Source organism: Parambassis ranga, unplaced genomic scaffold (assembly GCF_900634625.1).
Source record: "Parambassis ranga unplaced genomic scaffold, fParRan2.1 scaffold_22_arrow_ctg1, whole genome shotgun sequence".
In the NCBI taxonomy this organism is placed as follows: Eukaryota; Metazoa; Chordata; class Actinopteri; family Ambassidae; genus Parambassis; species Parambassis ranga.
The window spans coordinates 548,117-566,416 of NW_021144778.1; the positions used below are offsets into that span (position 1 = coordinate 548,117).

An 18,300-nucleotide genomic window follows, 5' to 3' on the forward strand; every position below is an offset into this window, starting at 1 on the left:
AGAGCAAAAAATCCTGAGTTATTGATCTGCGTTCGTTTAGAGAGCCGCAGAGAGCAAGTGTGAAAACACCCTAAATTTGAATCTTAAGTGGGACCAACACTCCCCCGAGTAGCTTCTTCAGTTCTGCAGTGACAATGTTCTTCCTCAGCCAGTTGTTGTCTTTGTCTTGTTGTCTGTGGGTCTTGTTTTTGTGGCTTTGATGACAGCCCAGCTGGGATAGTCACAGGTTTGCAGGGCCTTCCTGATGTGATGTTGCTCCTTCTTCTTCTCCTCTGAGCTGGTCGGTACAGTTTGAGCTCTGTGCTGCAGCCATTGCGACAGCCATCGCACCTCAGAGTGATCCAGCAGTGCCTCATGTTCAGCAGCATACAGTGAGCCGCTTTAATCTCTGGATTGACAGACTTTATCTGCGCAATAACCTACAGAACAGAAAGTCTTCCAAAATATCTCCTTTCCGGGGATAGCACACCAAAACTATCAACTGAGCAGCACTGGAGATGCTCTGCTCTGTCGATTCATCCACCTGAAAGGAAAATTTCTTACATGATCGCAGTCTATCCAGCAGCTGTGCCTGAATGTCAGCTGAGAGATCTTCTGCTCTCCTCCTCACCATGTCATTTGAAAAAGGTACAACTTTCAGTTTATTAGCTGCCTCTGTGCCAAGCAAAAGCTCACACCAGTCACATCTCGTACGGTCACAAAGCCGGGGGTAGCGATGCTGTTTTCCGGGGTGTCTGAGTGCAGTCCTTTTTTCTAGCTCTCAGGACAGGAGGTGCAACAGGTATCCACCCTGAAGGACGGCATCACAGGAAGTTAAAATGCACTTCGACTCTGGTGGGACTCGAACCCTCAACCTTTGAATCACTTCTCCTGTGTTTAACTAGAAGTCCAATGCGCTATCCATTGTGCCACAGAGCCACAAAGCAGTCCATTTTTTTGTCCTCGAATGAAAGGCAGAAATCCGGAATAAGCAGCAGCATTCCAGAATAGTCATCAGTATTCCGGAATTATACGTAGAATTCAGGAGTAACAGTCAGTATTCTGGCAAGTCAGCAGTCCAGAAGGGAAGGTAACATCAACAGTGGCTCAGTGGTAGAGCAGGGTTGTGTCCTTTACCCACATTGCCTCCAGTGCTGGTCATTGTATGACACTGCTTGGCAGCAGCCTTAAGCAATTTCCCTTCTGGGATTATTAGAGTATTTTTTTTTAAAAAGTCAGCATAACAGAGGTTACAGCATCACTGAGTTTCCCCTCAGGGAAGCTGCTTTTTACTGCCACCCCTGGATATATGCAGTCCAGTGCGGTCCAGTGAGGCATGCTCTGTTCTGTACAATGGAGAAACCAAACAACTACTCCAAAAACTGGCCTTCAATGTTTGTCAAAGTTTGTCTTCAAACAAGATGCTTATGTTTAAGGCAAAAGCTGTGACAGAAACAAGTTTTTCTTCAAAGATGGTTTGCCACTCCATTGTGCTCTGAACGCGTGGGTTCGAATCCCATCCTCGTCGTGTTGTGTTTTAAGTTCAACAGTAAAAACTATGGACAGAGCTTCCGAGACATCGCCCATTTGTTTCTGAAGAGCCGCTTTGAAGCTCGGTGGGAGGCTCTGGGACACTCTGATCACCGCCATGTTTGCAGCGTTGCGTCCGCCAAAACTCAAAATACGGACAAAGAGGGGTAGCACTAGCAGAGTTTAGGGGGGCAGGCAATCGTGGAAGCAGGAAACTCGTGCTGTGATATGGCAACCGTCTGTCGCTCAAGCGCCAACGCTCATAATTATGCGTGATTTTAAGTCTGAATACAATCCCACAGCAGCTCATCAGCTGGGTAAAACTCACAAACAATAGCACTAAATGTTTCCATAATTACCTGTGATTATCTGGCTGCCTGTGCCAGGTGTGTCTAATGACTGGCTAACAACTATGAGACTGCTGGTAGACAGCCCATTGTTCTTGCTGTTAGCATGTGACTTGGAGTGAAACTTCCTGGGAATGGATGAAATCACTGCATTGTATGTGGTAGAAAGATGAGGCCACCACCTCGAGAAGGTTTTTCCAGCTTAACATAGATGGCTTCCTTGACTTCCTCTCTGTCTAAAATGTGAACATTGTTGTCCTGAAAGGAGTGTCCCTTCTCTTTGAGGTGGAGGTGAACAGCTGAGTTTTGTCCTGAGGAGGTGGCTCTCCTGTGCTGAGCCATTCTCCTGTGGAGTGGTTGTTCAGATCAGAGCATTCCTCACTGCACTGGACTGCATATATGATATTGCTGTGTTTCTCCCTGGGAGTTTTATCCTTTGGGTGTACCAGTTTCAGTCTCAGGATTGTCCTCCAGTGGAGACTGCAACCTTAACACAGCGCCTTGGACGAAAAGCAGACTTGCAGAATGAAAGGCAGCATTTCGGAATGAAAAGCATTCCAGAATGAAATTCAAATTTCCGGAATGAAAAGCAGAAATCTAGAATAAGTGGCAGCATTCCAGAATAGACATCAGTATTCCAGAATGATAGGCAGAATTCCCAAATAACACTCTGTATTGTGGAACAGAAGTCAGCAAGACATCATTCTGGAATGAAAAGCATCCCAGAATGGAAGAAAGCATTCCCAAATGAAAGGCAGAAATCTAGAATGAGAGCATCCTGGAATAGACATCCATCCACCCACTCCAGAATAATAGGCAGGATTCCGGAATGGTAGACAAAATTCCGGAATTAAACCCCTAACCCGACAGCGGCCTGTGACGTCATGGAAGTCAGCATTCCGACATGGAAGGCAACATTCCGGGACAAAAGTCAGCAAGACAGCATTCTGGAATGAAAAGCATTCCAGATTGAAAGGCAAAAATCTAGAACGAGCGGCAGCATACCAGAATAGACATCCATCCATGCCAGAATGGTGGACAGGATTCCAGAATGGTAGATAAATTTACGGACTTAAATCCCTAACCTGACAGCAGCCTGTGACGTCATCCAATCAGAGCCAAAGACTGAACCTCCTTAAGGGCAACAGTGGCAAGAAAAAACAGGAAGAACCCCTGTAGGTTTGGTGTAATGTCTCATCATATCAGATGAAATCATCCAATTGGCTTATGTGGTCTGGGTTAGAATCTAAGTCAGTCAACGTTTTAAATGATTACTTATTTCCCCTCCAGAGGATAAATTATTTAAATGATTACTTATTTCCCCTCCAGAGGAAATAAACAGAACTGTCAGGAGTGGGATTTGAACCCACGCCTCCAATGGAGACTGCGACCTGAACTCAGCGCCTTGGACCGCTCGGCCATCCTGACATGAAAAGTGTGCTGTCCACAACAAGTTTGGAAAAGCTCAAGGATGAACACTTAATAAACAATCTGAAATCTTCACTGACACTGATGTGGACAGACTGAGAGTGTGTCTGTCTATGCTATCTCAACAAGTTGTCAACAACTTGAGCCAGATTTTTCATCTGGTCACCACATGATGAATCATTCTGACTATTGTAGTACCTTGAGATCTGCCTTTCCCAGGTGTTTTGTCCTTAAGGTGAAGCAGTCTCTGCCTCAAGGTGAAACTGGGTTTGAAATGTGCTGGGACGTTTTATCCTTTGCCTCCTCATTGCACACCAGTTGCTCTCGGTCCAGCGTTTTTTAAAATGATAGTTTTTGGAAGTGTCAGATGGACTGTGCCAGGGTTTGGTCCTCAGACAGTCAATATAAATGGCAGCACTCTGACTGGTCAAGATTAACTTTTTCATAGAGCTTGTTGTTAACACATCAGACCTGTTAAGTGTAAACGATGGAGGGGCATAAAGTGATCTTGGAGATGAAAAGAACCGTTGTTGGCAGGATTCGAACCTGCACAGGGAAACCCCAATGGATTTCTAGTCCATCGCCTTAACCACTCGGCCACAACAACCGGCAAAAGGTAACGATGAAGAGTCTGACGACCCAGGTTGGTTCTGTCCATGAGTGCACGGTCTTGTCCAGTTTGTCCTGTCCAGATTGTTGTTGGCGCTCCTTTACTTGTTTTCCATTTCATTCGCAGGTAAATCTGCGCCGACCAGAGTCTCCATTTGACAGACAGCTATCACAGAAAGTTGCAGACAGCTGAGCAAGTACTCACGTGCCAACATGGCACAAGTTGAATTGCTTCCAAGCCGGCTGTGTTCACGATCACATGGTCGTTTGAGACTACAAGCCTTCACTGTCCATTCTACGCTGTTTACTTTATTAGGAAGGTGCTCTACAATTGTCCCAACAAGCAGGGGGAGCACTGAACATAAAACTCTCTTTCTCACATGTTATTGTCATGTGTTTTTGTGAAAGATAAGGCTGACTTGTTTTCTTGCTTCTCTATTTAAACAATCTGAAATCTTCACTGACACTGATGTGGACAGACTGAGAGTGTCTCTGTGCTATCTCAACAAGTCTTGAGCCAGAGATGAGAGTTTTCATCTGCATTCATGGTCACCACATAATGAATCATTCTGACTATTGTGATGCCTTGAGATGAGGTCCAGTATTCTGGAATGGAAGTTACCATTCCAGAATGGAAGGCAACATTCCGGGACAAACATCGGCATAACAGAATGAAGAGCACATTTGCAGAATGCAAGACAGCATTCCGGAATGAAAGTCAAAATTCCGCAATGAAAGGCAGAAATCTAGAATAAGTGGCAGCATATCAGAATAGACATCAGTATTCCGGAAGGATAGGCAGAATTCCCGAATAACAGTCAGTATTCTGGAACAGAGGTCAGTATTCCGGAACAGACGTCAGCAAGACAGCATTCTGGAATGAAAAGCATTCCAGAATAAAAGAAAGTATTCCCAAATGAAAGGCAGAAATCTAGAATGAGTGGCAGCATACCATAATAGACATCCACCCACTCCAGAATAATAGGCAGGATTCCGGAATGGTAGATAAAATTCCGGAATTAAACCCCTAACCCGACAGCGGCCTGTGACGTCATGGAAGTCAGCATTCCGACATGGAAGGCAACATTCCGGGACAAAAGTCAGCAAGACAGCATTCTGGAATGAAAAGCATTCCAGATTGAAAGGCAGAAATCTAGAACGAGCGGCAGCATACCAGAATAGACATCCATCCATGCCAGAATGGTAGACAGGATTCCAGAATGGTAGACAAAATTCCGGACTTAAATCCCTAACCTGACAGCAGCCTGTGACGTCATCCAATCAGAGCCAGAGACTGAACCTCCTTAAGGGCAACAGTGGCAAGAAAAAACAGGAAGAACCCCTGTAGGTTTGGTGTAATGTCTCATCATATCAGATGAAATCATCCAATTGGCTTCTGTGGTCTGGGTTAGAATCTAAGTCAGTCAATGTCTTAAATGATTACTTATTTCCCCTCCAGAGGAAATAAACAGAACTGTCAGGAGTGGGATTTGAACCCACGCCTCCAGTGGAGACTGCAACCTGAACGCCAGCTGGCGAAGGATCGTCCGTACAGTGTTGGAAAATGTTGGACACAAGAGCCAATCACAAGCCTTCAATTGCTGGAGGTGCGCCCAATCAGCTAGCGGATTTCTTCCCCACTGTCCAACATTTCCAACATTTGACCAATCACGGTGGACAAATGTTGGAGCAGAGAATCAGTATGGCGCATACCGGTCGTCATTCATTCTGCACTAGCTAGCGAGAAAAACAGTCGGTACGGTAATTAAACACTTGCTACAGTGCCGTGTGACACTAGTTTATGTTTGTGTGTCATGTAAACTCTTGTACTGTGTTGACGTTTTTATAGATTTGTTGAGTTACGGCCGTTACACAAAGTGGATTTTGTTTTGCCACTCGGTGCTTACTAATGTTATTTAAGGTGCAGTGTTTTAAACCTGAGAATCAAAGTATTTCCACCCACGTTTAAGCACTACCACATAAGTAATGTTTTTATTTAGATTTTATGGTGTATTGCCATATAGAAATGTCTTCCTGTAAATAAACATTGTCCCTTAATGCCTATTACCTATAGAGAAAGGCCGCTCAAGGCGACGGCATTCTTTGTAATATTTTATTTTATATTGTTGTGAGGACAGCGGGGGTCGGGTGATCTATTTTGCCAGCTGACATGCTGTGGGTGAAAGGAGACGAAGGACTGTCATCAGAGGAGGAGAGACGCCAAGGACAGCGGTGGCAGACAGGTGAAGGAAAACGGGAAAACGGGGAGAGTAAGAGGGACCCGTGATGCGAAAAAAAAATACGGACAATAACCATTTTTTTATGGACAAGGATCGCCCAGGGAGAGAGAGGATCCCGCGTGGGGTTCACCAGGAGGAGTTTTTTGTTTGTTCGTCTGTTTGCCTGTTACTTTTTGATTGGGACTGAAGGGACATTTATTTGTAAATATGGGTCGGATTACAGCGTTATTTGGGATGTAAGAAAATATGATTTTGAGTTAATAAACCCGAAACAGTCTCATTCAAGTGTCTGTGGTCTGTATTATGCAACAAAGGTAAATAGAGTACAACACGGGAGAGTCCCTGCTTAATAGTAACACTCCGTTTACTTTAGGCAGACTGTTAAAACGTTTATCCATATGTCCATTTGTAAAAATGATGCCAAAAATGTAGCAGATGCAGATCAACACTAGCATTCCTGTGGTTGCCGGTTCGAATCCAAGCTGTGGTCCAAAGTAAAATCCTAAAAGTGTCAATTTGAGTTTCTGCATCCTGAAATACGTACATAAATTAGATATGTTTCCACAACTTTCCTTTCTTTTTTCATTTTTCCCTTTTCCCCTCTTTTTCCTCTTCTTTTCTTCTCCCCCCTTCTCCCCCCTTCTTCCCCATCTTAGACGGACGAATGTTCCCCAGCTTGAACGCAGCGCCTTGGACCGCTCGGCCATCCTGACACTGATGTGGACAGACTGAGAGTGTGTCTGTCTATGCTATCTCAACAAGTCTCAAGTCTTGAGCCAGAGATGAGATTTTTCATCTGGTCACCACATGATGAATCATTCTGACTATTGTAGTACCTTGAGATCTGCCTTTCCCAGGTGTTTTGTCCTTAAGGTGAAGCAGTCTCTGCCTCAGGGTGAAACTGGGTTTGAAATGTGCTGGGACGTTTTATCCTTTGCCTCCTCACTGCACACCAGTTGCTCTCGGTCCAGCGTTTTTAAAATGATAGTTTTTGGAAGTGTCAGATGGACTGTGCCAGGGTTTGGTCCTCAGACAGTCAATATAAATGGCAGCACTCTGACTGGTCAAGATGAACTTTTTCATAGAGCTCGTTGTTAACACATCAGACTTGTTAAGTGTAAACGATGGAGGGGCATAAAGTGATCTTGGAGATGAAAAGAACCGTTGTTGGCAGGATTCGAACCTGCGCGGGGAAACCCCAATGGATTTCTAGTCCATCGCCTTAACCACTCGGCCACAACAACCGGCGAAAGGTAACGATGAAGAGTCTGATGACCCAGGTTGGTTCTGTCCATGAGTGCATGGTCTTGTCCAGTTTGGTGTTGGCTCTCCTTTACTTGTTTTCCATTTCATTCGCAGGTTTGATTGTTCACACCTGTGATCAGTCATCAGCCAATCCTGCTGCAGCTTCCATCTAGTATATGTGTCCAATGGAAGCTGAGCAACATGTCAGCTACACACATAGAAACGCTACACATAGTTTGTCATATAAATAACATGGATTGAATCATGTTGTACAGTCAATGGAAACAAAAAGCACTGAGAGTGGTGCTGGTAGTGCAGCAGTGGATGGAGGCTGAAGTGCTGCCACCTAGTGTCAATATTTGGTATTAACTCTGACTACATATTCCACCTTTAACTCTCTGCCATATATACTGTGCCATGTGTGAAGTGATAATAAAATGTGAATGTGAATTTATTGTAAAGAACTTTACTTATTATCCCTGTTACAAGCAGTGTGTGTTGACCTATTACATACATATTTTATAGCTTTTCATATTTTAAGCTGTTTGGAAGCCGCTCTGTTGAAGTTACTCCCTCTCTCCCTCTCTCTCTCTCTCTCTCTCTCTCCCTCTCTCTCTTTCTCCTCTCCCTCCCTCTCCAGCCTCATCTCCTCCGTTATCAATTGTCAGGTTTCTTCTGTTTCCCTCTGCTCCTCCTACAACAAAATGCCAACAGGCAGAATGACCGTTTGATATAATAACCATAATATTGCTCCTCACGTGAACTATACTTTATACTATACTACAGTAAACAACAAGAAACAACATTCAATCAAAGCGTTTAGTTTACAGCGCCTCGTGTCAACAGGACGTTTGTGTTTGTAAATATAAAACTCATTTTTTTATTGCCGCTGTCACTACTAGCATTTTAAAAATCCCTCGAATTACTGCCCTTTACTTACATTTAAATGTGAATTCGGCACTCCTGCCGGTGCTGGTGCCGCTGCCGCTCGCTTGGTCCGTCATTGTACTATTGGACAAAAAGTAGATCCTCCAAATTCAGGCAAAAGGAGGACGCATTTGGAGGACGCATTTGAAGGACCCAGCCTTTGCGCAGCGTTGTGACGTACGTGGCCTTAAAATGTGTCCCTTAATTGGGACACAGCTTATGAAACCTGTAGTAATATACAAATGGTCCACCAGAGGGAGCCAGCGTGAGTATATATATATAGTGTCCACCAGAGGGAGCTACATATTAATTCTATGAGAAGGGCCTACTATGAAACCTGTAGTAATATACAAATGGTCCACCAGATGGAGCCAGCGTGAGTACCGTATTTTCGCGACCATCAGATTTATAAGGCGCAGTGTCTGTTACAGGGTCTATTTCTGTCCTCAGCACATACACAAGGCACATCGTATTATAAGGCGCATGCTACGCTAAAACATACCAGTACGTAAATAAAAAGGTAACAGGAGCAAAACAGTGAGTTAAGTTGAACTTTATTGTTGTGAAGGAACAACTTTGTATATAGTTTGATTACTCGCTGCATATAGCGCTGTAGCTCGCAATAATCACATAATACAGATGCAGCGGTTTGTTACTCACACGTTATTCTGCATAACAATTTGAAATGTGTATGTACAATTTTCTGTTTCACATGCCGCGCCTGTGTGTTTTTCTTGTTGTGCTCTGAGCTGCAGTGACGTACGCTCGGACCCTCACATCTCAGCTTTTAGACAGAGAGTTACGCTGTGCTGACTCATTTGCATACGGACGCTGACAGAGCCATTGCTTGACACTATAGGGGCCCTAGGCAAGAAGGTAACACTGGGGCCCTACGGGCTACTAGATTCTATAGAAATGCCGCCCCAAACACAAAGACATGTACAGTGATGATTATATAAGCAACCTTTTATTTAAATAATGTGGAACACACATATGAAAATATTATCTTAAGGAAACATAACAAATAATCAAACATAAAAAACAATCAAAATACATCATAGAAATATGTACTCTCTGAAGACTGTCCACAGTGGTGGAAAGTAACTAAGTATTTGTACTTTGTTACTGTACTTAGGTAATTTTTCATGTATTTTTTATGTATCCCCAAGTTAAAAAAAACAATCCTTGAGTCCCGTTGCCTTGTTTTAAACTCTTGGAAATTGAAAGTAAGTACTTACGACTTTGGTTAAGTAGGATCATTGATGTAGCACATCTACTTTTACTTGAGTATATATTTGGCTGGGTAATTGTACTTTCACTGAAGTACCAAATATCAGTACTTCCTCCACCACTGACAACACAAGATATGATGACTAGTATTGTTATTATTAAGTTTGTCCACAGTGCAGGATCATCAGTGAGACCTGGACACCTTGGAACCTTCCTCTGTTACCAGGTCAGGTGCTGGAGGAGCAGAGGAAGGAGTGGAGGCTCTCAGGTGTTGGACTGCTGCTGGGACGTCCTCTGGAGTGTCCTCACAGGGCTCCACATGACCTGTGTGGTATAAGACCATAATGATCAGCCTGATAATTAACACTGTAAATAATCCAGATTATACCTTCATCTGTGGAGGCTGTGGCATCTTCATGAGGAGACACAGACAGGTGTTTAAGCACAGCACCTGATGAAAAACATTTAAAAAAGCCATAAAATAACACAGCTATATGACAATAATTCACTAGCTTGTCCTTTACAGAGAAACACCTGAGCATTAATAAACACTAAATAGACTAAATACATACATTAGTTTTTCCTGCTGTGGTTTAGAGGTCATTAACTCTAACAGTAAGTTGTAACAGCAGCACTTAGCTTAATGCTAAACAAGCTAAAGTAGCATTAGCATAGCAGCTACACACTGTTGCTGCATGAGCTAACAAGCTACTTTACAGCTTCATTCACGTTTTTATACGTTTAAGTTCATTCAGTTAATCATGTCATTATATTGACGTTTGTAACTCATTTAGCAGACGTTTGTACGCAGAGCGACTCACAGTGAACATTCAGGCTGCAGCATGAAGGAGGCTGTAGTGACGTGAAGCCTGCGTCTCTAAAAGTGTTCTGTGATACAATGTGAAAAAGACAAACAGTGGTGGGGTAAGATGAGGCTGAGCTGTGTCACAGACTCTTCCCTCTCTTGTTTTGTCCTCTGCTCCTTTCCTTGCAGCCTGCAGTGTGTGTGCTTCCTCCTTTATTTTGAACAGCCGCTCCGCTTCTGACTTTATGTGGAGGAGGATTGATTTTGGAATGAGGAAGCTGCAGCCTGCAATTCCACCACTAGATGTCAGCATTGCACAGCATTGGTGGTTCAGTTCAGATTGAGAGAATGCAAAGAGTGTGCAAAGCTGTCATCAAAGCAAAAGCTGGCTGCTTGGAAGAATGTCAAACATCAAACATATTCTGCTTGGTTTAACACTGTTTGTTCACTACATCATTCCACATGTGTTCCTTCATAGCTCTGATGTCTTCAGGATGAATCTACAATGTAGAAAGTCATAAAAACAAAGACAAACCACTGACTGACTTTTGACTGGTACATTTAAAATGTCATCATATGTCCTAACCAGCAGGGGGAGCACTGATCATAAACTCTCTGTCTCACATGTTATTGTCATGTGTTTTTATGGAAGATGATGCTGACTGTTGTTTTCTTGCTTCTCTCTGTAAACAGCTTGTAAACAGCAGCTTCCCTGAGGGGAAACTCAGCTAATAAATGATGCTGTAACCTCTGGGAATTGATCTGCTGGGTGGGAGTCCACTACATTATCCATCCATCCTCATCCATCCAGCTACACCCTCCCTCCTAAAATGCAGGCTGGAGGATGCGGGCATCGATCCCGCTAGCGGACCTCTCACATGCTAAGCGAGCGCTCTACCATTTGAGCTAATCCCCCTTGTATAAAGGGTCAATTGCAAGTCAATCAGGACTCACTGCACTACATGAAGTGTACTAGTGAAGTATTGGAAGCATCAGACTTTTAATCTGAGGGTCCAGGGTTCAAGTCCCTGTTTGGGCAGAACACTTTGTACTCCCTCTTGCTTGTACTCCCCTTCCCTCTCTGTTAATGTGCTTGGACAGAGCTCTGTGAACAGCCAGCCTCTTTGTGTCTTGCCCTCCTCGTGCAAGGTGTCAATGGTCGTCTTTTGGGCAACTGTCAAGTCAGCAGTCTTCCTGTGGTTGTGCAGCCTACAGAACTAGACTGAGGCCATTTAAAGGCCTTTGCAGGTGTTTTGAGTTCATTATCTGGTTAGAGTGGCTCCAGGTGTCTTCAATATTGAACCTTTTCACATATTCTCATTTCCTGACATACTGAATGTGGGTTTTCATTGGTTGTCCGTTATAACCATCAAAATTAAAAGAAATAAACACTTGAAATATTTCAGTCTGTGTGGAATGAATGTTTGCATTATACAGCTTTCACTTTTTGAATGGAATTACTGAAATAAATCAACCTTCTGATGATATTCTAATTATATGACCAGCACCTGTAGTGGTGTTTTGTTGCAGCCTGTGGGGTCACCATAGAAACCAAGCTATTTTTTATTTTGCTTAGAGAGCACTTGAGAGCACTCCCTAATACTTGTTCTAGTTTCCTGAGTAATGAGAGAGTAATGAGTACCCTAATTAAGACACCTGTGTGATTCTCCTTTCACTCCTGTCAGGGCAGATCCCATGTATTTTAATGGGGGTTGCACCCTCCAAACAACTTCTCTTTTTGTCCAAACCGAAGCCTTCATACCAAAAATAAGAACACCGTCAGAATCACAAGAAGTTGCTCTACACACAGTATAATGTTTATGTGTATGATGTCAAAGATGTGGAGATGGTGGGGAGTTACACAATATGGCTGCTCTGCTTCTCTGTTTTTGGTTTTACATGATGTCTTAATGGAAGAATGACCAGCACTCTTGCCAAATAACTGGATCTACAGGCAAAACGGTTTGGTGTTCAGTTTTAAGAGTGACACCATCAGAAAGCTAACGAGTGTTCCTTCGAGCCGATATACAAATTATCCCAGTTAGATGGACGGTGTAGGCCTGAGTACAGGTTAGAGAGATTTTTTAGGCATCTTCTTAGCCTCCCTCCACTCTGAGTGATGACATCACCCACTCTGCCTTTGATCATTCCATGCAATCAAAGTCAAAAGTCAAAGTCAGCTTTATTGTCAAATCTGCTATATGTGCTGGACATACAGAGAATCGAAAATTGCGTTACTCTTCACTCCCCAACATATAGCATATAACTAAAAACTTAAGATAAATATGAAGTGTAAAAAGGCACACACAAAATACAAGGCACAAAATGAAGGCACAATGCAGTGAGTGTGCCAAAGATGTATAGTGCAAGACAGTGCAGTTGGCAGAATGTAAACAGTCCAGGAATGGTTTAAGTTATAGCAGCTTATATGAGACTGGTATGACATGACTAGGGTGCAAGAGAATGCACAGGGTAAAGTGGCTGGTGCACAGAGTTCCTTTTTGGTAAAGTGGCCGGTACAAAGAGTTCCTATCTTGGGGAGGGCTTGGGTGTCAGGGTCAGGGTTTTTTTGTAGAGGAAAGGGGGAGAGAGTGGGGCACAGCAGGGAGAGAGTTCAGCTTCCTGACAGCCTGGTGGATGAAGCTGTCCCTCAGTCTGCTGGTCCTGGCCCGGAGGCTGTGCAGTCTCTTTCCTGATGGCAGCAGACTAAAGAAGCGGTGTAAAGGGTGGGTGGGGTCTCCTGTGATGCGGAGGGCCTTTCGGGTGAGACGGCTGTCGTAGAGGTCTTGGAGGGAGGGCAGAGGGACGCCGATGATCCTCTCAGCTGCTCTCACTATGCGATGAAGCGTCTTCCTGCAGGTGGTGGTGCAGGCTCCGTACCACAGTGATGCAGCTGGACAGGATGCTCTCAACAGCCCCTCTGTAGAAGGTGCACAGGATGGAGGGAGGGGCTCTGGCTCTTTTAAGCTTGCGGAGGAAGTAGATGCGCTGCTGTGCCTTCTTGGTCAGGGATGCAGTGTTGTTAGTCCAGGAGAGGTCCTCAGTGATGTGCACACCCAGGAACTTGGTGCTGCTCACCTGCTCCACAGCAGCACCGTCGATGGTCAGAGGGGTGTGCCGACTGTGTGCTCTCCTGTAGTCCACAACCATCTCCTTTGTGTTCTCCACATTCAGGGAGAGGTTGTGGTCTCTGCACCACTCGGCCAGAAGGTGCATCTCATTCCTGTAGTTTTGTTTCATCTCCACTGTAGGACAAAAAAAATCACAGCTTTGTGGCTCTGTGGCACAATGGATAGTGCATTGGACTTCTAGTTAAACACAGGAGAAGTGATTCAAAGGTTGTGGGTTTGGGTCCCACCAGAGTCAAAGTGCCTTTTAACTTCCTGTGGCACCGTCCTTCAGGGTGGATACCTGTTGCAGCAGCTCCCGTCCTGAGAGCTAGAAAAAAGGACTGCACTCAGACATCTCGGAAAACAGCGTCGCTGCCGCCGGTTTTGTGACCGTACAGGTGGACAGAGATGTGACTGGTGTGAGCTTTTGCTTGGCACAGAGGCAGCTAATAAACTGAAAGTTGTACCTTTTTCAAATGACATGGTGAGGAGGAGGATACACAACACAAAGCTGGATCTGCCCTGTGCTGTGTGCTGTCATTGTTCATTGTTGAGAACGCCGATCCACAAATTCAACATGTTGCTGATGATCCCCTTTCCCTTTGGTCTCTTCCAAAAGCTAATGGTAATGGAATGCTTCTCACTGTCCTGCACTGTCTCTGCCACACCCTTCCAGTGTGAGTAGGGTGTGTTTGTACTAAAGTCACACTGTTTCTCAGCATAACTCCCTGTATGGCCCGTACAGGGATTGAACCTTGGTGTTATTAGCACCACATTCTAACTAACTGAGCTAACCAGCCCTGGCAAAGTTTAACACACCTGTCATTTCATCGGAAAACAAAAGCATACTTATCTGGCATACATAAATGTCATTGTCTGTACTGTATCCCCAATGGTACAGCAAATCACTCATTAAGGAATATGACATGCAGTTTTTATTTAGTAAACAATGTTTAGATTTTAATCTTAGTGAAACTGAGGGAAAATCGCTGCATATCAATTTACGATGAATGAATTCCTCGATAATTTGCATCCCTATTCTGACCTGGAAGATTGAGAAGATCGGACCAGTTGTATTTTGTTTTTTGGAATATTTGAATGCTTTTTTTGTGGAATACTTGAGCCTCACCCAGCCATCGTGGGGTGTATCAGGGATGACGGAGAGGATGAGTACAGAAGTGTAGTCAGCGACTTTGTCACCTGGAGTCAGGTGAACCATCTCCAGCTTAACACCTCAAAGACTAAGGAGCTGGTCATCGACTTCAGGAAGTCCAGCCCACAGCCACACCCAGTGACCGTCAGGGACGACGAGGTGGAGATTGTAGGCAACTACAAGTACCTCGGGTTGTGGCTGGACAACAAGCTGGACTGGACATGCTGTACAGATCACCTGTACAAGAAGGGCCAGAGCCGACTGTACTTCCTGCGAAGACTGGGAGCCTTCAACATCTGCAGGAAACTCCTGTGGATGTTCTACCAGTCTGTGGTGGCCAGTACACTTTTTTATGCTGTTGTCTGTTGGGGGGGGGGGGGGGGGTAACATAAACAAAAGGTGTTAATTTTGTTAACACCTTTTGTAAAACGAAGACTGAAGACTGAAATGTATTGACACTTTCGTCAACGAATAAAAACGAGACGAAATTATTGATTGAGACGAGATCCAATCAGAGCAAAGTTTGTTTGTGGAAGGGCGGGATGAATCAGGAGACGGTGGCAGAGAGCCAATCAGAAGTGATCTCTCTGCGTAAGGACGTTACCCCGCGATGCTGGAAGAAGGCGTCCTCATGCATGGTAACACAACACAGGAGAAGAACAGACACACGGACACGTTTGATGTCAAGACAAACAAGACGGTTCAAACCGTGTGGAGCGACTATCAGCGGTAAAAACACAACAAACCTGAAGCGACGTTTGCAGACGAGTCATCGTAACTTCCGTTCATACACGTGACAAAATCTATAAATGAAAACAGCGCTGATGGTTTTACAGCATGAGACCTGTTTCTAAGTTGTCACTGAAGTGTTTTGCTGTAGTTATGGAGGATTCATGAAGAAAGTCATGACTGAACAGTGTATTCAGGGAGAGCAGCTCACTGTTCACTGGTTCTTTTGTGAAAAGGTCATAGCAATTAAATAAAGAGGTGTTTGTTTCAAATAACGTTAAAGCTGTGCCTGTTTTTATTGCACAATAAAACCTTAATTATTTCATGAAAAAATATATATCATGATATTTAGTCGACTAAAACTAGACTAAAAGTTAAAAAATGTTGATGACTAAAATGTGACTAAAATCAAATGGCATTTTAGTCACAAGACTAAAATAAAAACTAAATCAGAAATTGCTGCCAAAATTAACACTGGCTAACAGGCTGGACAGACTTATCAGGTGGGCTGGCTCTGTGGTCGGCATGAAGCTGGACTCCCTGGTGACAGTGGCAGAGAGGAGAACACTAAGAAAACTCCTGGCTATTGTGGACGATGCCAGTCATCCTCTGCACACTGTCATCAGCGCTCAGAGGAGCCTGAACAGTCACAGGCTGCTCCTCCCCAAGAGCAGGACCAACAGAGACTCAGAGACTCCTTTGTCCCCCGATCCATCAAACTCTACAACTCTGCTTTTGGCAGGAGGGGGAGAAGGAAGGGAGGAGCACAGCCCGCTGATACATGAACACATGTGCAATAATTTACATGTGCAATAATCCATCTGTACCATTTATGCTGCTGTGCAATGTTTGTAAATAATTCCTTTACATTACTGCACTATATCACATGACCGTCTATGGTGGTGTGCAATGTTTGTAAATAATTCCTCTTATCTTTTATTTTTTTTACTGCACTATATTCTATTTCATTCTATTTTATTTTATTCTATTTAATTCTTGCTCTGACTGTTGGTGTTGTAGTGCTGCTGGTACCCAAATTTCCCCGAGGGACCTTCCCAAAGGGATTAATAAAGTATTAGTATTAGTAGTTATACAGTCTGACCCCTGTCTGGACAAAAGTCTGTGGCTGAAGGAGACACCCAAGCTCCCCACTGTCTCATGTTTTTATATTTGACTCATTTTCACAGCACTTCATTAGTTTGTTATCGTAATCAGCCACCATGTACAGGTGCATCTCCATAAATGAGAATATTGTGGAAAAGTTCAATATTATAAACTAATGATGTCACACTGTGATCAGATGATGAACTCAAAACACCTGCAAAGCAGACACAATCATGGGGAAGACTGCTGACTGGACAGATGTTGAATAAATAAAAAATAGTCAGTATGGTTATCCTCAGGAGCAATAATGGAAATATGACTCCCATCCATCACCCCTGCACACTGAGGGAACCCATCAAGATGGGTATAGTGGCATAGTAGTGTAGTAGACCCACTAAAGGTTCTAGCAGTGGAAGTGAGTTGCGGATAAACCACAGATAGAAGTTGGCTCATTTCATACGTGTATAAAACCTCAACCACGAAGGGACTCGAACCCTCAATCTTCTGATCCGAAGTCAGACGCCTTATCCATTAGGCCACATGGTCTAGTGTGTTTGCCACATAAACTTTTCTTTGTCAGAATGTTATGGCATAGTGTTCATAATAAGAGTTTTTGTTGGTGCAGTTGCCAGCGCGAATAGAATAGAATAAAAACAGTTTACATATGAACAGTTATTGCACAGGTGAGTGGAGGGAGAAGTGGTCTGTAAGAAAACTGTACATAGTGCATCAGAAACTAAATAAATAATGTGTTGTACACTGTGGTGTGTGAATATTGCTCCTATCAGAAGTGGTTATTATACAGTCTGACAGCAGCAGGAAGGAAAGACCTTCTGTATCTCTCCTTCACACGCCGAGGGTGGAGCAGTCTGCCACTGAAGCTGCTCTGCAGAGCTGACAGGGGGTCCTGCAGGGGGTGGACTCATTGTCCAGCATCAGAATCAGAATCAGAATCAGAATGACTTTATTTATCCCCGAGGGGAAATTCTTTTTTGTTACAGACATTAGAAATTAAAGATACATTGAAATATATAATAAATATCTAAATACCTAGATAGCATTTAAATCCCTGAGTTGTATCTAAAGAACATATTCACTGCTGTATAAAACCTTTCCATAGTAAAGAGCAGGACATGAATGCACCAGTATGAATGTACAGTGTCTGAGTGACACTTCTACTCTTATACTCTGTACTTAACTGCATTTAATGTACCTTGATACCTCTGGCACAGGAATTTCCTTCGGGATTAATAAAGTCTTGTCTTGTCTTATCTTACAGTTCAGAGTTCAGTAGTTTGATTGAGACAGGCAGGAATGACTTCCTGTGTCTCAGTGGTGCATCATGGGAGTCAGTTTTGTCAGGACCCTCCTGTCACCCACCTCCTGCACTGAGTCCAGAAAAAAGCCAGGTCTCTCTGACTATCCTTAACTGTGCTACATTGAATCAATGTGAGAGGTCTGTAAAGTATTTCTGTCTGACCTTTAATGTTTGATCATGTTTGATATTGCTACACTAGCAGAATTGATATTATAATATAGCATTTATTTTCCCAATTTGACTAATAGAATATCTATATTTGTATGTATATATTTGATGATATGAGAACTCTAATTTAGAACTATGTATGATACAATTTGTACTGCATTATTATTAGATAGATGGACTGTGTGCACATTAATTGGTCCTGTGCTGTGTGCAGGCCAGGGTTGATGGCGAGCTAGGATTGAGCTCTGCTTAGGCTCGAAGAATACGATTCAGCTCAACGTCTGGATCTGGCCCAGATCTCTTCTGGTTGGAGGAGTGGTAGGAGGCTCCTGCAGCCCCCTTTATTTTGAACTTTTGTCCCCTCGCTGCGTGTGGCCC

At 43.7% G+C, this 18,300-nt stretch overlaps 5 non-coding genes across 5 annotated transcripts; all 5 read right to left on the reverse strand.

The window, feature by feature from the left end:
• Positions 1-826: 826 nt before the first annotated feature.
• On the reverse strand, positions 827-918 carry trnar-ucu (transfer RNA arginine (anticodon UCU)). Its single transcript is given in 2 exon segments — positions 827-862; positions 882-918. It is a non-coding gene; the product is annotated as a tRNA-Arg (tRNA).
• Positions 919-3,201: 2,283 nt separating this feature from the next.
• trnal-cag (transfer RNA leucine (anticodon CAG)) lies at positions 3,202-3,284 on the reverse strand. The gene has a single exon. It is a non-coding gene; the product is annotated as a tRNA-Leu (tRNA).
• A 525-nt stretch (positions 3,285-3,809) lies between these two features.
• On the reverse strand, positions 3,810-3,891 carry trnas-aga (transfer RNA serine (anticodon AGA)). Its single transcript has one exon. It is a non-coding gene; the product is annotated as a tRNA-Ser (tRNA).
• Positions 3,892-7,295: 3,404 nt separating this feature from the next.
• On the reverse strand, positions 7,296-7,377 carry trnas-aga (transfer RNA serine (anticodon AGA)). The gene has a single exon. It is a non-coding gene; the product is annotated as a tRNA-Ser (tRNA).
• A 9,532-nt stretch (positions 7,378-16,909) lies between these two features.
• On the reverse strand, positions 16,910-16,982 carry trnar-ucg (transfer RNA arginine (anticodon UCG)). Its single transcript has one exon. It is a non-coding gene; the product is annotated as a tRNA-Arg (tRNA).
• Between the last annotated feature and the right edge of the window lie 1,318 nt (positions 16,983-18,300).